Below are 25,069 nucleotides of genomic sequence, written 5' to 3'. Positions count from 1 at the left end.
GGATTTCTTTTTTTCCCTCCAGGTAGTTAGATCAGATAACAGCTTAACAAAAATAACTAACTCCTTTTGTTCATATCAATCAGAAGATCACTGTGTATTAACCTGGTCTGTGGAAAAATTTATGTGAATAATTATAATTTCTATGTAGTAATTTTCGATCCCTGGGTCGGGAAGATCCATCCCCTGGAGAAGGAAATGGCACCCCCTCCAGTACTCTTGCCTGGAAAATCCCATAGACTGAGAAGCCTGGTAGGCTACAGACCATGGGGTCACAAAGAGTCAGACATGACTGACTGACTTCACTTCACTTCACTAAAAGGAGAAAAATAAACCAGTTGCTGAAAAGTTACCATGCGTGTGTGCGTGCTGTCATGTCCAACTCTTTGTGACCCTATGGACTGTAGGCCGCCAGGCTCCTTCTGTCCATGGGATTTCCCAGGCAAGAATACTTGAGTGGATAGGCTTTTCCTCCTCCAGGGAATCTTCCTGACCCAGGGATCAAAACCATGTCTCCTGAAGCTTCCGAAAAGCTAATCTAAACAAGGTAAATACTATACTGATTAAGTTATGTTCAATATTTCTAGACATTTCTGGCAACACGCTTTAAAAAAAAGAAATTTTATGATAGGGTAATAAAAGTAAGAACATTTTCATATTTCATAAATCTTAACTGTTCTGACAGTATAACAGTACTATCAATATAGTATGAATTTATTTATTTATTATGTAAAACAAAGCTACATTTTTCAGAATCATTTCTTTACTGAGCATAAATATAATTTCCCCCAGGAAAAATTCAGAGCACACTGTGGTATGTTAGGCTGCTTTTTGCCATACTCTTTTATGAGCATTTCCCTGGGACAGTATATATGGAATTTAGAAAGATGGTAACGATAACCCTGTATGTGAGACAGCAAAAGAGACACAGATGTATAGAACAGTCTTTTGGTCTCTGTGGGAGAAGGAGAGGGTGGGATGATTTGGGAGAATGGCATTGAAACATGTATAATATATAAGAAACTAATCTCCAGTCTAGGTTTGATGCAGGATAGAGGATGCTGGGGGCTGGTGCACTGGGATGACCCAGAGGGATGGTACGGGGAGGGAGGTGGGAGGGGGGTTCAGGATGGGGAACACGTGTACACCCATGGCAGATTCATGCTGATGTATGGCAAAACCAATACAATATTGTAAAATAATTAGCCTCCAATTAAAATAAATAAATTTAAATTAAGAAAAATAAATAAACATTCCTTTGAAAACATGATTTGTGATGACTACATACTATGTGATCAAATGCTGCTTCACAATTTTGTTGTTATTTCATGAGATTTTGGTTGTTCTTTAATTTTCCATGTTAAAACATATGGCTGTAAGATTTTTTGGTTTCTTGAGCTCAAAATTTATTTTCCCCTGACCTGAAAGAGCAAGAATTAGTGCTGATTTAAGACTGAGCTTCTAAGCTGCTTCTGGAGTCTTCAGTCCTTTCATGTTAGCCTTGAAGATACATGGGGAGTTTTTAGGTGTCAGGTTGCCTGACAGCCTTGGCCTGCTGCTTCCTTCCTCCCTGACTGAGAGCTGGGCCACCTGACCACAGCAGGCCAGGATGGGTGGAAACAGGCCTACCTGGGTTCTAAGTGGCCAGGACCAAGCAGGAGGTGAAAATCTTGAACTCCTGTTCCCACTAGATAAACTAGCTTCCCACCTCCTCCTTAGAGCATTCCTCATCTGATACTGTTGTTTTGATGGCTTGGTTTCTGTTGCTTCCAGTTCTCAAATTCCTCTTCTGGTAGCTGCTAGGCAACTATGATAATGTGATTTATAATAAGAGATAGATATTTGGTCTTTGATCCTGTTTCTGAAACAGAACTCCTAAAACCCTTGGAATTTCCTAAATGATGAGGGAGGTAAAGGTTATCTTTTGTGAAGTTAATAAGGTGGCTTCTGGAAAACACCTAAGGTTGGGAGCTGGTTGCCAGGAAAAATCTCCTATGTAATTAGAGGCTTGGAACATTCTGTCCCACCCACCCCCTGACCCTCCAGAGAGAGGAAAGGAGTTAGAAACTGAGTTCAAATGGCCAACAGGGGGTGGCTCAGATGGTAAAGCATCTGCCTGCAATGAAGGAGACTCAGGTTCGATCCCTAGGTTGGGAAGATCTCCTTGAGAAGGGAATGGCCACCCACTCCAGTATTCTTGCCTGGAGAACTCCATGGACAGAGAAGCCTGGCACTAACACCAATGGGCGAGGATTTAATCTGCCATGCCTATGTAATAAAGCCTTCATAAAACCTAAAAGGATGGGGTTCAGAACCTTCCCTGATTGTGTAGGGATTTGGGGAGGCTGGTGTGCTTGGAGAGGGCATTGACTCATACCTCATCCTGACCTTTACTCATACCTCATCCTGTGCATCTCTGCCATCTAGTTAGTTCTGAGTTATATCCTTTTATGATAAGCTGATAACCTAGTGAGTATGATGTTTCCGTGAATACTGTGAGGAGCTGCTCAAATAAATTAATTGAACTGAAGGAAGGTGTTAATGGAACCTCCAATCTATAGCCAGTCAAAATTGACATCTGAAGTATTGTTTGGTTTTTTTTGGTGGGGGGCAGGCAGTGATGCAAGTCTTGCAGGCCTGACCCCTTAACTTTGGGGGATCTGACGCTCTCTCCGGGTAGATAGTGTCAGAATGGCATTGAATTCTTGGACACCCAACTGGTGTTGGAGAATTGCTTGGTGGTGTGGAGAAAACCCCCATAAGTTGGAATTATTTGGAATTAGAATCTTAATAATCCAGAACTGTTTCAGTACCAGAGTCCATGTTGGGCTTTCATGATATAGCCCCAGAAACTGGGTGTTGATGTGTTAGTTGGGTCCTGCTCTCACTAAAGAGCTCCATGTGACACATAGTCCTGTCTTATGGACAAGAGAATTGCTCTTTCACAGTTTCTTCATCACTGCAGTTAACTCCTATTTGCTAAACTCAGTAGCCTTGGGTCTTTCCTTAAATATTGCCTTTTCTCTGATAAATGGCGACCTCTTTCAGTGTCTGCAACTGTACTGTTCTCTATTCTTTAAGTACCCATCCTACATCAGTGGTCCAGACCAGCTCCTGGGAGTCATCCCTTCTGATCCTGGTTCCTCTTTACTTTGTTGGCAGGTGATCCCACCTCTCTGTTCTTTTTACGCATCTTTATAATAGTACTTGTTCATGGAATTGTGAGGATGCAGAAAATTAACATGTGTAAAGAGCTTAGAATATTGCCACCTAAGTGTTTAATGTGTGTGTGAGCTCAGTTGCTTCAGTCGTGTCTGACTCTTTGTGACCCTATGGACCCTAGCCCTCCAGGTTCCTCTGTTCATGGGATTCTCCAGGCAAGAATACTGGAGTGGTTTGCCATGCCCTCCTCCAGGGGATTTTCCTGATCTAGGGATTGAACCCGTGTCTCCTGCATTGCAGATGGAGTCTTTACTGCTGAGTCACTGGGGAAGCCCAAGTGTTTAATACGTCTTAACTTTATTATCTTAGGAAATTTCTCTCCAAGCACTATTATCACCAGTGAATTCAGAAGGGTCTTTCCTCTCAAGATGGCAGAGTAGAAGGACATGTGTTCATCTTCCCCTGCAAGAACTCCAAAATTACAACTCACTGCTGAACAACCATCAACAGGAGAATGTAGGATCCCACCAAAAAAAAAAAAAAATATCCCATGTCTAAGGACAAGGAGAAGCACCTCAGCAAAATGGCAGGAGGGGCAAAATCATGTTTAGAATCAAACCCCATACCCACCAGAGACACTCAGGGAGCACAAACAAAACCCAAACCCTGTGCTCACCAGGATACCCCACAGAGACTGAGTCAGACCTACCTTTCAGTGTTTGAGTGTCTCCTCTGGAGGTATGGGTCAGCAGTGGCCTGCTGCAGGGGCAAGGGCTCTGGGTGCAGCAGACTTGGGTATGGCATAAGCTCTCTTGGAGGAGGTCATCATTAACCCCACCATAGAGCCACCAGAACTTACACAGGATTGGGGAAACAGACTCTTGGAGGGCACAAACAAAACCTTGTGTGTGCCAGGACCCAGGAGAAAGGAGCAGCGACTCCCCAAGAGACTGACCCAGATTTGCCCATGAGTGTCCAGGAGTCTCCAGTGAAGGCATAGGTCGGTGGTGGCCTGCTGCAGGGTCAGGGACAATGAGTGCAGCAGTGTGTGCACAGGACCCTTTGAAGGAGGTCACCATTATCTTCATTATCTCCACCATAGTTTGGCCAAACAACAGGGAGAGAACATAGCCCTGCCCATCAACAAAAAAATTGGATTAAAGATTTACTGAGCATAGCCCCATCCATCAGAACAAGACCCAGTTTCCCCCTCAGGCAGTCTCTCCCATCAGGAAGCTTCCCTAAGCCTTTTATCCTTATCCATCAGAGGGCAGACAGAAAGAAAACCACAGTCACAGAAAACTAATCAAACTGACCACATGGACCACAGCTTTGTCTAACTCAGTGAAACTATCAGCCATGCCATGTAGGGCCACCCAAGATGGATGGATCATGGTGGAGAGTTCTGACAAAACGTGGTCCATTGGAGAAGGAAATGGCAAACCACTTCAATATTCTTTCCTTGAGAACCTCATGAACAGTATGAAAAGGCAAAAAGATAGACCACTGAAGATGAACTCCCCAGGCTGATAGGTGCCCAATATGCTACTGGAGAACAGTGGAGAAATAACTCCAGAAAGAATGAAGAGATGGAGTCAAAGCAAAAAAAATGCCTAATTATGGATGTGACTGGTGATGGAAATAAAGTCTGATGCTGTAAAGAACAATATTGCATAGGAACCTGGAATGTTAGGTCCATGAATCAAGATAAGTTGAAAGTGGTCAAACAGGAGATGGCATTTTAGGAATCAGTGAACTAAAATAGACTGGAATGGGTGAATTTAACTCAGATAACCATTATTTACTACTGTGGGCAAGAAGCCCTTAAAAGAAATGGAGTAGCCCTCATAGTCAACCAAAGAGTCCGAAATGCAGTACTTGGATGCAATCTCAAAAATGACAGAATGATCTCTGTTCATTTCCAAGGCAAGCCATTCAATATCACAATAATACAAGACTAGGCCCCAACCAGTATGCTGAAGAAGCTGAAGTTGAATGGTTCTTTGAAAACCTACAAGACCTTCTAGAATTAACACCCCCAAAAGATGTCCTTTTCATTATAGGGGACTGGAATGCAAAAGTGGGAAGTCAAGAGAAACCTGGAGTATCAGGCAAATTTGGCCTTGGAGTACAAAATGAAAGAGGGCAAAGGCTAACAGAGTTTTGCCAAGAGAATGCACTGGTCATAGCAAACACTCTCTTCCAACAACACAAGAGAAGACTCTACACATGGACATCACCAGATGGTCAACACTGAAATCAGATTGATTATATTCTTTGCAGCCAAAGATGGAGAAACTCTATACAGCCAGCAAAACCAAGACTGGGAGATGACTGTGGCTCAGATCCTTATTACCAAATTCAGACTGAAATTGAAGAAAGTAGGGAAAACCACTAGACCATTCAGGTATGACCAAAATCAAATCCCTTACAGTGGAAGTGACAAATAGATTCAAGGGATTAGCTCTAATAGACAGAGTGCCTGATGAACTATGGACAGAGGTTCCTGACATTGTACAGGAGGCAGAGATCAAGAGCCTAGTCAAGAAAAAGAAATGCCCAAAGGCAAAATAGTTGTCTGAGGAGGCCTTACAAATAGCTGTGAAAAGAACAGAGGTGAAAGGCAAAGGAGAAAAGGAAAGGTATACCCATTTGAATGCAGAGTTCCAAAGAGTAGCAAGGAGAGATAAGAAAGCCTTCCTCAGTGATCAATGCAAAGAAATAGAGGAAAACAATAGAATGGGAAAGACTAGAGATCTCTTCAAGAAAATTAGAGATACCAAGGGAACATTACATGCAAAGATGGGCACAATAAAGGACAGAAATGGTATGGACCTAACAGAAGCAGAAGATATTAAGAAGAGGTAGGAACAATACACAGAAGAACTGTACAGAAAAGATCTTCATGACCCGGATAATCATGAAGGTGTCATCACTCACCTAGAGCCACACATCCTGGAATGCAAAGTCAAGTGGGCCTTAGGAAGCATCACTACGAACAAAGCTAGTGGAGGTGATGGAATTCCAGTTGAGCTATTTCAAATCCTAAAAGATGTTGCTGTGAAAGTGCTACACTCAATATGCTAGCAAATTTGGAAAACTCAGCAGCAGCCACAGGACTGGAAAAGGTCAGTTTTCATTCCAATCCCAAAGAAAGGCAATGCAAAAGAGTGCTCAAACTACTGCACAATTGCACTCATCTCACACGCTAGCAAAGTAATGGTCAAAATTCACCAAGCCAGGCTTCAAGAGTACATGAACCATGAACTTCTAGGTGTTCAAGCTGGTTTTAGAAAAGGGAGAGGAACCAGTGATCAAATTGCCAACATCCATGGGATCATCAAAAAAGCAAGAGAGTTTCAGAAAAACATCTACTTCTGCTTTATTGACTACAGCAAAGCCTTTGATTGTGTGGATCACAACAAACTGTGGAAAATTCTGAAAGAAATGGGAACACTAGACCACCTGACTTGTCTCCTGAGAAACCTGTATGCAGGTCAGGAAAAACAGTTAGAACTGGACATGGAACAACGGACTGGTTCCAAATCGGGAGAGTATGTCCCGGCTGTATATTGTCACCCTATTTATTTAATTTATATGCAGACTACATCATGAGAAACGCTGGGCTTTCCCGATTGAGCACCCGAAAGAGAGTGCATTCTCTTGGAAAAACTCTGTTAGCCTTTGCCCTGTTTCATTTTGTACTCCAAGGCCAAATTTGCCTGTTACTCCAGGTCACACCTAGGGAGCTACAAAGGATGGGAGGAAATTCTCCAAGGGAGAATTTCATTTCTAACCAGGAAACCACAAGTGCCATAATAGCCCTTCCACCAAACTCAGGGCCAGTGATCAATATTTCCTGTTTATCTTATCTGAAAGAAGCAAATGAAAAGCAATACGTTTTTCTGAACTGTGCACGACAGGATTCTGACTGGTATCTGTTAAAGGGAATATTCTCCATGTACCAAAGTCTTGATTTGAGCTGCATCTTCCATAATCTCACATTTTATACTTATTGTGAGATAGAAAGAGGCTGGCAAAAGCATGTGGAAATTTAGTATGTCATGCAACTCTCAAGAATTGGATCAGAGAAAAATGTATGTTGACAAACTCAGAGAAGCAGAAAGTAGAATGGTGGTTGCCAGGACCTGGTGGGGTTAGGGAAGGGAAGGGGGGTTTTGGTCAAAGGGACAAACTTCCACTTTTAAGATGAATAATTCTGGGGATCTAATATCAGTATGATGGCTATAGTTAACAACACTGTATCATATGCCTGAAATTTACTAAAAGATATCTTAAAAGTTTCACCACACACACAAAAATCTGATAATGTGAGGTGATGGATGTGTTAATTAACTTTATTATGATAATCATTCTGTGTATATATCTGCGTCAAATCATCCTCCTGTATACCTTAAACTTACATGTTATCTGTCCATTATGTCTCACTAAAGATGAGAAAAAGAAACGTGATGAGAACACTTTATAGATGGGCCTCCAAATTGCAATCATGTTTTCAAGTTTACTGGCAGCAAATCCATTTACTTTTGCAGTGTCTATTTGTGAAAACACTGAACCAAGCCCAGGAGATGATGTTGAGTAGAGCAGGTGTTTTAGCTGTAAGAGATCAGCATCATAGTTGAAGGTGATACCCTTCACTCCCCAATATTAAGGTCTGTTAACCAGAACATACAAAAACTGTGCCTTGGGTATCTTCAGGAGGATGTCATCAGGACAGTATCCAGTTATCCCCACAAACCTGTGACTGTGTTAAAAGCTGACAAAAAGAAAGAGGTAGGAACAGTTTTTACATGCACACAGAGACGCTGTTAGTCAGTATTGGTGGTTGAGTGGTAATCATTCCCAACTTGTTTTGTTTTGTTTAGAGCCCATTACTCCTTTAAATCATACCTAAAATTCTTGCACTGAGTTATATATATATATATTTTTTAAAATTGCTTGCCAATGGAATATTCTAAAAATTGTAAAAGTGCCACTGGAATATTCTAAAAAAGGCAGTAGAGATCCTTCAAGTGCGTACAGAGCACAATTGGAAGTCACACAACGCAGGTGATGAGTTGATAATGACAAACAAGACTGTCAAGTGGAAGACCCCTTGTTTGAACTCGAATCTTCCCAGTGTGCTAGGTCTGAGCCATCCCCCCGAAATAGCAGCAAGTCCTGGAAGCCTTGGTTACAGCCTGACTAGGACGTGGAAGCGAGAGGAAACTGGGATGAGGTGGCCGGCTATGCCTCATTCCTCTCGGACACCCTGACGTACACAGGAAGTAACGGGCAGGACTGTCATCCGTTAGGACAAAGGATAATGATGTAAAAAGAGTCCAAAATTCAAAGATCTCAGATAATCATCCCCAAGTCATGGAAACTGCCTACCTGACAGAAAATCAAATTTACTATTTGAACTGTAACATGTCATGTCATTTCCTTGGCTGTGTATCCCCTTCTGGTCCCTGAGGATGAGACACACATTTTTTTTTTTTTTTCCTCTCATCAGGTTCCCTAGACCAGCCTGATGATGCCTCCCTCAGGGGCACAACAGCAGCTCCTGTTGAACCTCTTTTGACATGACTCCGCGGAATTTTGAACTTGTCCTAAATCCAGGTTAAACATGGAAAAACAGAAGGTTTTTGGAAAGAGATACTTTTGCTCGTTTTCTTTTTTTGCCCCCAAAACAAAAGACAGCAAAGCAGGCTAACCAATGGAATTAAATGCCCCCTTGAGATCATGTTTGCTCTGATAATATCAAAATTTCTTGCCCTTAAGCCCTCATGCTGATGCTGGTGTTTGTGTGTGCCAAACCTTTACGTTTTTGGTATTCTTGAGCTATTCTTATCCATAATTGTACCAACTACTTTTTGAGAAACTTACATTTCCCTATGTTTTGGAATACTTTTGACTAAACATCATATTAGTTCATAATAAATGAAAAGTTTGAAGTTTTCCTTGAAAATATCAGGTTTTAAAGAGCTGCTTTTCATTATAGGCATCTGCTCAGAATTTTCAGAGTATTATTGTAATAACTGCCTTTGATAGATAAAGATTCCAAGGCAGTAACATCTAATACATTTTTAGTATCTGAATCCCTGTAAAGTAATTTTCTGGACTCTTTCATTTTCACTCCTTTGGAACTTACCATTACAGGAAATCCTTGTTTTCCACGTGTCCTGTTAACTGAAACATGTTTGTATCACAACCATCCAAACCATGTGTTTTTTTATTTAACCTTGTCAAGATTCAAGCATCATTGTTCTAATAGCAGTGGCATTTTTCTTTAGAAGAGAAAGAAGTTATTAAGAAGTTACTCAGATTGCCTTCGGAGAAGGCAATGGCACCCCAACTCCAACATTCTTGCCTGGAAAATCCCATGGACGGAGGAGCCTGGTGGGCTGCAGTCCATGGGGTCGTTAAAAGTCGGACAACGCTGAGCGACTTCACTTTCACTTTTCACTTTCATGCATTGGAAAAGGAAATGGCAACCCACTCCAGTGTTCTTGCCTGGAGAATCCCAGGGACGGGGGAGCCTGGTGGGCGGCCGTCTATGGGGTCGCACAGAGTCAGACACGACTGAAGCGACTTAGCAGCAGCAGCAGCAGCAGATTGCCTTAAATCGATGTATTTTCCCCTGTTAACTCAACCTTGGGCTACTGATGGAGTGCAGGACAAGCACAAAAGCCTTCTGCACTGTTCTCCATGATCTCATGGATTCCTAGTCCTGGATGGAGCAACCACCTACTTCTAAGGAGCCGGGCCAAGCTGTACCACTGTCCCCAGACACTGCTTTCTAAAAATCTGTCAGTTGCTCAGCATGTGGCTCCACTCTCTAGCTCCCATGCCTCTTGCCCCTAGCAGTCTATTCATCCCTGTTGAGAAAAAAGGAAGAAACTATTAGTGTGTACCCCAATTATGGGTTTTTGTGGGGGTCAACTTAAAAGCCTACCAGGCACTCTGTGTTTTCTAGGCACCTAGTAAGGATTCAATGAAAAGTGAAAGTTGCTTAGTCATGTCCTACTCTTTGTGACCCCATGGAATGTAGCCTGCCAGGCTCCTCTGTCCATGGAATTCTCCAGGCAAGAATACTGTAGTGGGTAGCCATTCTCTTCTCCATGGAATCTTTCCAACCCAGGGACTGAACCTGGGTCTCCTGCATTACAGGCAAATTCTTTACCATCTGAGCCAACAGGGAAGCCCGAGAAATCAGTAAGTGTTAGCAATTTAATGAGTGTTTTCCACAATTCTGTCTGCTTGTAGGAGATAATTTGGAGGCTTGTAGCCATATTCGTGAAAGACATTCATTTTCCCTTTCCAAGAGCCATTTGAAGCTTCCATGCTAATTTGATCTGGGTTATTGCATTAATTTTTTACTGCTGCTGTAAAAAATTACCACAAATGCACTGGCTGAAAACAGCACAGGGCTGCTTTCCCCAGGAGGTTCAGGAAAGAATCCATCTCCTTGTCTTTTCTAGCTTCTACAGGCCTCCTGCATTTGTTGGCACATAATCTTCAAAATCAGGAGTGCAGCATTATCAAATCTCCCACTGCTTCCAAAATCGCAGCTCTTTCTGTGACTATGACGTTTTGGTTTCCCTCTTCTAAGGCACCTTGTCCTTACAAGGACACCCAAATAATCCACAATAACCTTCCCATCTCTCCATCTCAAGATCATAAGTTTTGCGGGTTAGAATGTGGACAGAACTGAGGGTCCATTAGTCCATCTACCCCAACACTTGTTTTCTCATCTTCAGTGAAAACAAGGGACTAGGTGACATTGGAATTTTCAGATAACGCAAAACTATCAAAGCTATTTTCAGGATTGTTTACATATTATCATGTATCAGAAACATCCAGATAAAAACTCTGTCAAACCTTATGAGTTGGTTGATGCATCATCCATTTCTGACTCTTTTCTTGCTTTATTATCTCTGCTCAGAAAGTGCATACTTCCTTGGAATGGCCAAGTGACACAGTTCTTGCCAATGAGATATAAGTCAAATCTGTTGGGAGTTTTGGGGAAACTTTGCTTACATCATTCAAAAAGATGTATGTCTCCCTCTTATTTGGGGGTACAGACCCGATTGCTGGAATTTCAGCAGTCATCCTGTAACCATGAGGAGAAGGCTAGGCTAGGGAATCACAAAAACATTGACCCTGCCATTATAAAGTTATTGAAACAACTGTAGCAACCACCCTAGTAACTTCCTGTTACGTAAGAATAAGTAAACTCATATTTGTGCTACCCACAGTACTTAGGTTCTCTGTAACTTACAGTTGAACAAATATAGCAGCTTAATAAATTACTGAGTCTAACCGTGAATGCCATATCCCATAGAAGTCACATAGCAGGACAATAGCAGGAATAAACACTGATAATATTTTAATGGATAATGAATTTATGCTATTATCTGATTATTTTTAAACTTATTAATGGAAAACTCCCCTCTTGAGTCAAACTGATAACTTTACAGGTCAGAAATAAATTGTCCAACGTAAGCCAGCTGAGGAAAGCTTGCCAAGTATTTTTCTCTTTAAAAACTTCTCCTATTTCTTATGCTGAGTGCTGAAGAATTGATGCTTTTGAACTGTGGTGTTGGAGAAGACTCTTGAGAGTCCCTTGGACTGCAAGAGATCAAACCAGTCCATCCTAAAGGAAATCAACCCTGAATATTCATAAGAAGGACTGATGCTGAAGCTGAAATTCCAATACTTTGGCCACCTGATGTGAAAAGCTAACTCACTGAAAAAGACCCTGTTGCTGGGAAAGATTGAAGGCAGGAGGAGAAGGGGACGGCAGAGGACGAGATGGTTGGATGGCATCACTGACTCAATGGACATGAGTTTGAGCAAGCTTCAGAAAGATGGTGAAGGACAGGGAAGCCTGGCATGCTGCAGTCCATGGGGTCGCAAAGAATCGGACACAACTGAGCGACTCAACAACAAATTCCTTATGTTTAGTCTTCATCTCTGCTTACCCTTAAAGGTCTATTATTTCTACAACAGAAAATATTTTTCTACTTCTGTTTACATTGGACTTGGATTACTTATTGTCTCACCATTGTTTTTTTTCTTGGGTCAGTGCGGTTCCTTTCAGTTCTGAAAAGTCAAGGTTTTGTGTCACTGTAGAAGAAAAACCTTTGTTTTTGAAGCTAAAATATTTTGCTCAGAGGGGATTTCCAAAAGAATTGAATGGCACACTCAGGGGTGCAAGTTCTAGGGAACCCCCTTAACTTCTCCTGTTCCCCCAATAGCAGCCAGTTTCCATGAAGCATTGGCTGCAGCCTGGATAAAGAGATTTGCATACTTTCTGACCCTTGAAGATACTTTATCTTGAGTCAGAAGGCTGAGTGGTCAGCAGCCTTTATGTAGAATTATGTGGAATGTGCAATGCAGAAGTAAAAACAAGGAAAAGCAGAAAGAAGATAAGAGAGAGAGGTTCATGGTCATGCAGTCTTGAAGGAAGTATTAATCATAAAAGAAAAGTCTACAAACCCACCTTAAACATGATGGTTAGTGTGTTAGTCCCTCAGTCATGTCCGACTTTTTGCAATGCCATGGACTGTAGCCTGCCAAGCTCCTCTGTCCATAAGAGGATAGTTACTATGAGAATTGCTACTACTGTTAATTCTTGAAATGTTAGAAAACTTATAAAAATTCTTATAATTTCAGGTATTTTGACTCCATTTTCAGTGTAGACACTTTAAAGATACCCATATATGTGTTTAACTTTAAGGTGGAAGTACAGAGTTTAGAAAACACCACCAATTTAACTATAATTTTTTTCTGTTTGTGCGGAAGACATAAAGCAAACCACACTGTGTAGACAAATCAATTTTTATGCAGCCTAATTTTATAAAGATATACAGCATGAAAAGTGAGAATTTTTGTCTTGGAGGAAAACTCTAGTTCTTGTGGCTCTGCCAGAGAGATCTAAGCTCAGATTCTTCACTGTGAACCTGGAATGTGAACTATGGTGACGGAGCACGTGGTGGGGCTTGTGTTGTGAGGGGCTGCTTGAATAAATGTTAAGAGAATTATGAAAAAGGAAACATGTCACAACCTGGTAAATATTTACAACAAATTTTGGACTTGAGTGCCATAGAAAGTTAAGAGTTGAGTTGATTTCACATGTCCCGGTTTATTTGAAGATAAATAGGTCCTACCCTTGACAATATTGTGAAAAGATGAAGACCCATTAGAGCTTATGAGGAAACACACAGAAAAACCAAGAATGAGAGTTTGGATTTCAGTTTACAATCAATTTGTGATGTAACTGAGCACATTATTTAGGCTTGCTGGCCTATGATATCTTCTGCAAAATTAGCACAAACAAGCTATTGATCTCCCACAAAATATCTGAGCCATTGAGAGCACAGGGTTGTACTACTTTGGGATTACCCAGCAACTCTGGGTCAGGGATGCGATGGAGGAATTTTCCTCATTTAAGCATAGTGGCTGCAGGGCCTTGATTGACATAATGTAGCTTCTGGGGCCAAAGTGAGGAGCAGCACTGGGGCCAGGAGCTGGCACCTGCCACCTACCAGCATTGTTCAGCCTTCTTAACTCCAGCCCTCTGGGCCAAGGGTCTGTGAGAGGAGTGAGGGCAAGCCCACCAAAGACCACAAGACCATGTGGAGGCTGAGGTTACAGACCTTGGCTTTCAAATCTGTATGGCGGATGGTGAAAGTCAAGCGGTCATTTAGTTTCTGCCATCAGGCCTTAGCTTTCTGTCCATTCCTGAGTTCATGTCTGGTATGAGGCACTCATAAGCACTACTAATCTGATGAAATTTGTGAAGGGATGGAGCTGAGGGTAAGAAGAATTCTAAGGGCTACAAAGTGACCACAGTGTGAAAGAAAACAACTAATTGGAAGTGGGAACAAAATCTCCTGCAAATGCAAATGGGAGAAATCCTAAAACGATAAAGAGGATTCTGGAGAATAAAAATCCATCACAAAGTATATTGATAAGCGTCCCATGCAATGCAATCAACAATGCTCACACGCTTTCTACAGTTAAACAGACTTAGGAACAATCTCTTGGGATCTAAGTAAATCATAAGAACAAGAGTTTTTGTCCTCATTCTGTTAGGGGAAGCACACTGATTGAAATCGCCCACCCTGGCCAGGTACCATAGTAACCATTTGCATGAGTTGTTTTATGACAGGAGATCTTGATAAGAAATACGGAACTAATAAGCCACCACCAACCAGAAGAGTTCGGGAAAGGTCTAAAAGAGACACTACATGTCCGTCCACTTCCCAGAATCCCTCTCACTAGCATCCATCTTGGCTGAGCGATGCGTGTACCACCAGGAAAGACTGAATTAGAATGATTGGTCAAAGACCACCCAGAAACTAATCCCATCACCATAAAACCTGACATTGTGAGCCACGAGGTGGAGCAGTTCTCCTGGGTTCCCTTACCCTACTGCTCTCCACCCGGGTGCCCTTCCCAATAAAATCTCTTGCTTTGTCAGCACATGTCTCCTCAGACAATTCATTTCCGAGTGTTAGACAAGAGCCCAGTTTCGAGCCCTGGAAGGGATTTGCCTTCCTGCAACAATTCTAGTATGGTGCTTTTGAAAATGTAGATTACAACTCATACGTGGGTCATAAAATTAATTAGTGGGCCATGACTAGCATATTTTCTTTCTAATGAAACAAAGTAGAATAGATGATATCAGATTGAATGACAGAAGTGAGTTCTGTGAAACTTTTGCTTCAGTTGTGTGTGTGTGTGTGTGGTGTGTGTGGTGTGTGTGTGTGTGTGTGTGTGTGTGTATGTGTGTGTGTGTGCTGGGACACAGTGCATAATATACTTCTTACTGTGGGTAGCTGTCAATAAAAGATTAAAAAAAAAACTTCTTTTAAGACTTTCAAAAAGTCTGGAGTAAACCTTGTGTTGTGGGCTGAATTGTATTCCTCAGAAACATATGTTGAAATCCTAAGCCCAAACATGTATATGAACTTATTAGTATATAGCATCTTTGTAGGCCTAACACAAGTCGATACATTAGGGAACATTTTAAACATAATATGAATTTCACATTTGCTTATGTATGATTTATTCTGGAAGAAACACTAAATGAATGCACCAGCTGAACCTAACTGTCCCAGAAAACTCAAAATGCTCAGAAGCACGCATCTCAAATACCTACCTAAGTTGAACAGGTGTTATGAGCCATACCCATCTGCTGTTACAAGTCCCCTGACTGATTTCAGACAACTCTCCTTCCACCATATCACACTTAACTCACAACTGCTATGCTTCTTGTATTTGTCAAGATAAAGTAACATTAATTTTAGTATTTTTGGATTTCTTATCCATTCAAAATATGTGGAATAGGCTTATGTTTTTTCCAAGGTTCTATCCCTTTTTCTTTACACGTTACTGCTGACATTTTTTGAGTATTGTCTCCCAATCACACTTTTTAAACAAGCCCTGAGGTTGTCATTGTGTGATTCTGTAGGACACAGTGAATTTTTTAGGAATGCTACGTCCTGTGATAGCAGAAGTGATTGCACAGTATTTAAAACCATGACACTGAATGAGATTATCTAAGGGGTAGATACAGAAGAGGTTTGAGTCCAGGGGCACATAAACCATAAACTTCACAGGTAGAGGAGAGGAGGAGTCAGCAAAGGAACCATCTGGTGAGACTGGAGGAGATTTGGCTTCTAGAGCTGTGCTTCTGGAGAGTGTTTCAAGGAAGCGCTAATCCACTGTGTCCAGTGCTACAGAGAAATCAAGAAGGAAGAGGACTGACTGAGCAATGACCCTGAATATAGTCACATGGAGGTCTTGAGTGATTTTGATGAGTACAGGCTGGGCAGAGTAGTGAGGATAAGCTGAATCGGAGAAGGTTTAGTAGAGAAAGGGAAGAAAAGAACCTATTTCTGGGTAATCATGATATACATTTTATTTGATTTTGATACATCTTTTTCAAGTTAGTTCTACCTTTAACAGGCATCTTTATGTGTTGCATGGTATCTCATAGATCAGATCTATTTTCAAAGATGACTATGGAGTTCCTACTGCATGCCTGGGAGGGAGGCGCTGTGTTTACGAAAGTAGAAGCTAGAATTGAGGCAGACTTCCTTGTGAATTGTGGTCCCACCCCTCACTAGTTGTCTGAAGTAAGCTTTGCTTTGTAGTTCCTAAAATGGGGTTCATATCCTATCTTAGTGGGTCACTGTTGGGACGATGTAAATGAAGTGCTTCAGGATCTTATCTGACGCACAGAATGGCTTAATAAAGATCATTAACTTTTTTAAAAACAATGCTGACAGTAAAATTTGGCTTTGAATTTACAATAAAGTCAGGAAGATGAGACAGATAAAAAAAATCAAATATGTAAATAAGTATGGTCAAAGTGATTACAGAAAATGGGACTTAAAACGGAACCTAATAGAGCAATAGCTCTGAGAGGGATTCACTCACTTTCACTGAAACCTGCCACTGCATAGAGGCTGTAAGCTGTCATTTGTTCAAGCCTCACAATCATGCCCTGAGGAGGCATTTCTCCCCAGCTCCTCGGAAGAAGACTGAGGCTCCAGGAGGCTCCTTCTCTTGCTCCAGGTCAACAATTAGTTGAATAGCTGGATGCCCAGGCGCCTATATCTTCCCCAGCAGGCTGTTCTGCAATGCATTCCAGATTTCTCAGAGGACTGAAGGATTGAGTGCCACTTAATGAGAGCTGTGGCCAGCTCAATAACTCATCCATGTTGAGGCTTTTACTTCCTCGCCAATCCCCCTGCCTCTCATTCCTGTGCTCTGAGAAAAGTTTCCAAATAAACTGTGCACTCAAGTTATCACCAGTCTCTTCGTTTAGGGAAACTCAGACTGAGTAACCATGCTAAAATCAGCAGGTGCAAGGAGGTTACTGGATTTGAGGGGTTACTGGGGAAAGAGAGAGGATGCCAGTCAGAGAGAACTGAAGCCAAAGGAAACAAACTGTAGTCTTCCAAAGAGGAATGCAGGGTCAGCAGGTGAAAGTCCAGGGCAATTCCCAGCCCAAAGCTGATCTTCTTACCCTCACTGTCTTCTGCCAGGACCTTGCATGGCTGGACCATTTCTCAGATGGTGAGGAAGGGTTAACCTTGATGCAGTCTATAGAGGTCAGCCTCCTAGAGCAGAGAAGGACGGAATGTAGAACAGGAAGCAAAAAAATTCTTAGCACAACTGGACTTACTCACACATCAGTTTTTCCTCCTGCAGGCCATGTCTCACAATTGACTGTAGCTTCACCTGGCTTCTAAAGGCCATCTTTTCAAAGTATGTCAATCCTTCTAAGATGAGGTTCCTCTTCCGAGCATACAAGAATCGCTTGTCTGCAAAACAGATTATTTTTATTTATTACTGTTGAGCATGGGTTTCCCAAGTGGCACCAGTGGTAAAGAATCCACCTGCCAATGCAGGAAACACAGGAGACATGGGTTCCATCCCTGGGACCGGAAGACCCACTGGAAGAGGGAATGGAAAACCACTCCAGTATTCTTGCCTGGGAAAACACCATGGACAGAGGAGTCTGGTGTGCTACACAGTCCACGGAGTCACAAAGAGTCAGACACAATTGAGCACACACGCCCTCATCATCCATATATTTTATACATGTTATTTATAGTTAGAATTAATGAATGTATATATTTGTATATTTATTAGAATTAATGAACAAATATTGACACATTATTAAAGTCCATAGTTTACTCAGATTTCCTTATTTTATACATAGTGTCTTTTTTCTGATCTAAGACCCCATCCAGGACGCCACATTAGTTGGCATGTCTTTTTAGGCCCTCTTGGCTTTGGCAGTTTCTCATAGTTTACTTGCTGTTGATACTCTTGACAGTTTTGAGGTGTACTGATCAGGTTTATTGTAGGATGTCCCTTTATTTGTCTAATATCTTTCTCTCAGATAGATTTTTGGGGAGAAAGATTGTTACTGAGTCCAAGCTCCCTCTGCTCATCACACGATAAGTCAATGAATCTGAGACGAGGTGTTCGGACTAGGAAGTGCCTCTATTCTGGAGCTGGTTGATGGAGAAGATGGCAGGCTAGAACCTCAAAATAACCATCTTATCTGGGCCTGGATGTTAGATTCTGTATTAGAGATGGGAGAGGAGGGAGGTGAGGAAACAAAGTAAAAAGACCATTTAATTCTAGCGAACATCTCCTAGAATGGCAAGCCTCAGGTAGGGGGATGTGTTAGTTTCACTTCCTTGCAGTCATTTCATGGGTGGTATGAACTGGAGTATCTCCTGTCATATCAACAAACAAAGATGTCACATCTATCTGTGATTCAGTCCTCTGCAAATGTGAATTTCTGAAAGCCATAGATGAGGGGTGCCAGGGCGCTCGCTGTAGTCATTTGCCACACAAAGAATTCAAGAATGTCACCGTCCTTCGCAGGTGGGCGGGGTCAGATTATCTCCCTGGAGGCAGGCCATTATGTATGCTTATAATACCCAAAGTGGCAAGTTAAGAGTTAAAGTCACAGAAGCAGATCCAGTCTAAAATTCAGCCTAAATTAACCCTTCCCAGTTACAAGATCACAGAGGTGAAATATATTGTCATCACATCATATCAAAGGTATATCCTGTCAATCTGATTCATGATCATTGATGCTGACCTTGATCACCTGGCTGGAGCAGTGTTTGTCAGGTTCCTCCACTGAAGTTATTTTCCTCCCAGCACTTTCCATACTATTCTCTTTGGAAGAGAGTCTCTGTGCACAGCCCACACTTGAGAAACGGAGAGTTACATTCCCCCTTCTTTAGGGCAAATACATCATTTAGAATTCTTCTGCGTTAACTATTATGGTAGTTAACGGAATATGTAACATTATATAATACATAATGGAATAGATAGCTATTCCATTCCAGTATACATGCATAGTAGCATTAGAATTGTCAACCTGTACTTCCATGAGAAATAACCTCATCAACTCATATACAGTTCCTTTTTACCTTCAGTTTTACAAACTCCTCTCACATACAAAGTGACTTAGGTCTGCATGTCTCCCTCCACCCACTTGGGTAAGATGGTCTAAAACATTCTTAATACGTTTAGATTCCTTTTCCCCAGTTTCATCAGTCTACAACAGTCTTTAATTAAAATCAACGGCGATGAAGTAATTTATGAAAGACTCTCCACGACAGTTTGCCTGATTACCACAGGGATGAATCACTGAGGGAAAGGCCCGCATTTCTGTGCTGCTGGAGGCATCGGGCTGAGTCGGCTGGGCTGCAGTCTGGTTCACTGGAAAGGGCCCGGGAGCCCTGCACAAGGGACCCACCAGAGTAGGACACCCTCAGCTGTGCTGTGACGGTTTTGTGTGCGCATCTGTCCTCCATGTGTTCAGGAAGGTGTGCTCTGGTGTAATTCAGCCTCTAATATCCGGGTATTTGTGACTCTGAAACACAACCTTTGTTCTTTCCGTTTAGTTCCTCAGTCTTGTCCAACTTTCTGTGACTCCATGGACAGTAGCCTGCTAGGCTCCTCTGTCCATGGGATTGCTCAGACAAGAATACTAGAGTGGGAAACCATTTCCTCCTCTGGGGGATCCTCCTGACCCAGGGATCGAACCCACATCTCCTGCACTGGCAGACAGATTCTTTACCACTGAGTCACCAGGGAAGCCCAAAACACAACATACTTGGTTCTTTTCTTGTTCTTTGAGAAAAATCTACCAATTTCTTTTGGAGTCATGGAGCTATGTATAGTGTTGGCCAAAACGTTCATTCAGTTTCACCAAACATCCTATGGAAAAACTCAAGTGAACTTTTTGGCCAACCCAATAAATAAAATCTCTCCAGCCTCAAGAATAGTTTCTTCCTCTTATTTTTTCTCTTTCCCAAATAGGATTTTTTTTTAATTGAGTGTGAGTTAAAAGATATTACAAGAAAAAGAGAGTTTAACAAAAAGAAAAACATGGGCACAATTTTATAATACTAGCTTAATTTTTCTTAAAAAATGATAGTGAATCAAATTGGATAATGAAGAAAAGATTAGATATGTTATGAAAATAATAACATCTATGCTTTCTCTCTGGATTATGTAGTTGTTAAGCCATTTATTTAATTTGTTGAATATTTTGTGGTTATCACCCTGTTTATAAAAAATGGTTGCCAGTTTCAAGTCTCATTGAGGAGAAGGAGCCAGAGGGCATTGTAACAGATATGCACTAATCCTAAAACAGTGTTTGAACACGAGAGCTGGCACTCCTTAGCAGGACTCAGGTGTTACAATCAAGTCCTAAGCCACAGCAGAATTAGAAAAATATCCTACATGGAAACTCTTCTCAGTGGCATATAGTTTGAATTTCTGTTTTCAGTGAATAGAAGGGGAAAGGACTGTGAAATCCATTTTCAGTTGGGGACATATGAAGAGGGCTCATGGAAAGAGGGAAGTTAAAATATGAATCCAATCTTTCCTTTGAGAAAATAAATCAGAAAAGCCCTATTTAGACTGGGCATTTGGAATACTATTGCCTTTGGGACTCTTTCAATGGGAATGTTTGATCACAGATCCTTGGGAAATTGACTGGGCTCCTTGTGTCTGTGTGTGTTAGTTACTCAGTCGTGTCCAACTCTTTGAAACCCCCTGGACTTTAGCCTACCAGGCTCCTCTGTCCATGGGGCTCTCCCGGCCAAACTACTGGAGTGGGTTTCCATTTCCTCCTCCAGAGGATCTTCCTGACCCAGGAATTGAACCCAGGTCTCCTGTACTACAGGAGGGTTTTTACTATCTGAGCCACCAGGGAAGCCCTTCATTGCTCCATACTTTTCCTTATTCAAGTGTCTACCTGCCATAGAATTGTTGAAACCCTTACACCTCCTGGAATTGGAAAGCCACTCCTTTCCAAACCCTACCTTTTGGGGGAGAGGCAGAGTTTAGGGAAGCCTTCACTTATATTAGGGAGGTGCAAGCCAGTGTGAGCAACCTGACAGTGGGTGCCTCCTTGTATTTTGCATCCCAGATGCCTCACTGCTCTCATCCTTGCCTTGGTCCCCACAGGCACCCAAAGTTATCTGAAAGATTTGAGGTTTAGGCACTACAGCAATCTGGGCATCTCCCAGGCACATGCAGAAATGTGAGAGCATGGGGTTCAGCTATAGCATTAGCCCCAGTAAAAATAAAGGGCAAGTTGCTAGCCCTCACCTGAGCTGTGTGAAATGAGTTTACTCCTCTGATCAAAATGCACCTAAAAGGCCCAAGTGCTTCTGTAACTGATTAATCTCCCAGAGTCAGCCCAGTCTCATCTGCCTTCTTGAGCAACTGAGAATGTGTGTTTTCGCAGCTGTGAAGTCTGACTATTTTTCCAGCGGCTTAGGGCTGGCTGGCTTGGTCTCCAAGTAGATCCTCCTTGGCCCATTCTTTCTAACTCTGACTTCTGTCCCCACTACAGGTCCTCAGACCCACCCTGGGTGGTGTTCTGTCAATGATTGTTAACTTTTCTGTAATCAGAATGCCTAGATGCTGATTCTCAACTGGGTTGTGTCTTTCCTACTGCAGGGAAATTAACTTGTTCCTGGTAAAGTCGAGCACCTCAGTGTCTTGACTGCTCAGATTTTGCATATTTAGACGAAGCTTTTCCTTATAACTCCCAGATATGACACTTTCCTCTCTACTCCCCCAAGCACCTGGCTTGTATTTCTCGTCACTGCCCCCTCTGCCCTGTGTTTACAGTGCCTACCGTACATGTCTTGCCCTCATCAGTCTATGGGCTCCATGAGTCCTGGGTCAGTATCTCGTTAGGCTCTGATTCCTCACAGCATTTAATCCAGTACCTGTGGATTTGGGATGTGTCTCAGAAAAAAAAAAATTCTTAAGCAAATAAACTAGTGAACGGTTGACTTTATAACTATCAAAGAATTCACAGAAAGCTTTGCCTCTGATTGGACAGGATTGTCTTTTTCCTGGTGTTGAAGCTTCTCTTTGTTAGCCAAAGAGCTGCTTTAGGGAGATGTTGTGGTAACTGAGGGGTGGCCACAGGGAGCACTAAAACAGATCCAGGAAAGAGACATTGTCATGAGTCAAACTTAGGCACTTATTTAGATAATAAAGGGTAATGCCGGAGTTTGTAATAAGGTAGATCAGACAGTTACAAAAGTACAATATGAAGAAATAACTGTTAGTTGGAATCCTGTTGCTTTCAACTGTCAGTGAAAATGTATTTATGCTGGATAAGAGCTTTTAGACTATTATTCCAAATGTAATTTTTTTTTATGATTCAATACTATGCATCTGCAGAGTTGAGTCTGGAATATTATGATTTGATAGAAAAATCCCCCAGTGTAGCCCTCAAACACTCTCTGGTTGGTTGTTTTCTTCTTTAAGTTTTTTTTGTTTGTTTTGATGTGTATCGTTTTTAAAGTCTTTACTGAATTTGTTACAACACGGCTTCTGTTCTTTTTGTTTTGACTTTTTGGCCACAAGGCATGTAAAGTCTTAGCTCCCTCATTAGGGATTGAATCCACACCCCCTGCGCTGGAAACCAAAGTCTTAAAACCACTGGACCTCCAGGGAAGTTCCTGGTTGGTTGTTTAATTTAGAGTAAGCTAAAGGATGCCCAGGGAGAAGGCAATGGCACCCCACTCCAGTACTCTTGCCTGGAAAATCCCATGGACGTAGGAGCCTGGTAGGCTGCAGTCCATGGGGTCGCTGAGAGTTGGACATGACTCAGTGGCTTCACTTTCACTTTTCACTTTGATGCATTGGAGAAGGAAATGGCAACCCACTCCGGTGTTCTTGCCTGGAGAATCCCAGGGACAGGGGAGCCTGGTGCGCTGTCATCTATGGGGTCGCACAGAGTCGGACACGACTGAAGCGACTTGGCAGCAGCAGCAGCAGCAGCAGCAGCAGCAGCAGCAGCAGCAGCAAAGGATGCCCAAGAGCTTTCCAGTCTCTGGAACATTAGGAGTTTATGCTTCTCAATGGTCTTTGAAAACACGATTATTCAAAAACAAAACAAAAGACACAATTACTCAGAGTAGTCTTTACTTAGAGATCCAAATGTACTTCTCTCCATAAATATAATTTAAATATTTAAATGTGATTTGTTATATGTTCAATGGCTCATTTGAATATATAGTGAATAAAATGTTAATATTTCAATAAGTAATATCTATTAACAAGACCTCAAAATGTATCAACTATTTAATTAACACAATACCCACATTTTCCTCAAATACAAAACAAGAAGTACTTTCTGCTAGAAACTCCACACCATGATGTTGTTCTCATCACAATTTGTGAAGGACATCTTGTCAGAGCTGAGAGGAAGGAATTTCTCCTACAGCCCTGAGAGCCAAAGAAGTCTTTCTTTAAAACTCCGGTGGGAACATGTCGATCCCAAACTGACACGCTGCTATATTTAAAACGGGTAACCAACAAGGACCTGTATAGCACAGGGAACTCTGTTCAGTGTTAAGTGGCAGCTTGCATGGGAGGGGATTTGGGGGAGAATGGATACATGTATATGTATGGCTGAATCCCTTTGCTGCTCAACCTGAAACTATCACAGCATTGTTAATCAGCTATACTCCAATATGAAATAAAAAGTTAAAAAAAAATTCCAGTGGGGAAATGAGCATGTCACAGGACCTAAGTAGTAAAGGAAGGGAAAAATCATCACTCAGATTGATGCCTTCTGCTGTTCTCCTATCACCACATCCATGGAACCAGAAAGAAGTATGGAGGAGGCAGAGATGAGTTACCTATGTATCATATACAAATTGAAATCTACCAGTTCCCTTCTCCTTCCCATTATTTCCCCAGTGTTCCCCTTTATGAAACAGGGTAACCTGATATCATACACAGAAGACAGTAGAGTATGGCCCTCACTTAAAGAAAACTGCTGGTGAAAATTTAATTCCTTTTGCTCCACAAAAATATGTAAATTAAGTACCCCTCAAATTCTTTATGATCTGACTTGAGCATGGAATCACATTGATTCATAGCATGCTATGTTTTTTGGTCCACCAAAGTGTGTTTAAAAATGAGATTTTGAGGCTTTCCTAAGCTGGTTTAATAATGAGGAAGATAGTCAGGCTTGGCTTTTCCCTGTTTTAAGTTAAATAAGGTTCTGATGAAAAACAAACCAAACTTCCCCTTTCCTCTGGGTTTCTCCTCTTTCATAGTTTTAGATCCTTCCAAAATACTTATCAGATTAAGGTGGGATGCCTTCGAGATCACTATAGAGAGCAGAAATTAACTTTTTGACAGTCTTAATTTATCAGGCATTATGCTAAAAGCTTGCTACTCATCATCACTGGGCAAAGATATTTATGTGGGATGAGGTCTCCTTGATTGGAACCATAATCATATGCTGTCTATTGCTGCTTAACCATAATCAGTGTCCAGGGAATTGCACAACTGATCCGGGATTTTATTTCAGAGAGATCCTGTACTATGCATAAGCTCTTTGTGAACAAATTCACCATGAAATCCCAGAAAGTCCAAAGATGAGTCATCTGGTATATGGTAGTCCTGGTATATGAATCTCTGATCAAGCTGGTGTTATCTGGTGTGTTGATCAGACTGTAAATGAGGGTGTGTAGTGGGTGGCAGATGTAGAAAGAAGGTAGTTTGATGAATGGCAGCTGTTAAAATAAAACAAGGAAGGAGTAGCAGTGAATCTGTGGTTCAGGACACTCTACCATGTACAGAGGGACCCTACGCTGACAGCGACAAGCTGGCAGAATTAAGGAAATGTGTCACTAACTTTGGGAGCATCGGAGGTGGCCAGAAGTTGAACACGTGCCCACAGAGAAAATGATTTAATTTTGTACACACTTTCCCAGCTCACATGGACCATCCCTGAATACACAGCAAACTCCTCCTCGAGAAGAAAACACACACACGCTCCTTCATTTCCCTGATTCATCTGTATTTT

The sequence above is a fragment of the Ovis canadensis genome, chromosome 8, assembly GCF_042477335.2.
Source record: "Ovis canadensis isolate MfBH-ARS-UI-01 breed Bighorn chromosome 8, ARS-UI_OviCan_v2, whole genome shotgun sequence".
Lineage (NCBI taxonomy): Eukaryota > Metazoa > Chordata > Mammalia > Artiodactyla > Bovidae > Ovis > Ovis canadensis.
The sequence above is the reverse complement of the archived record's forward strand: the minus strand, read 5'-3'. Positions refer to the sequence as shown.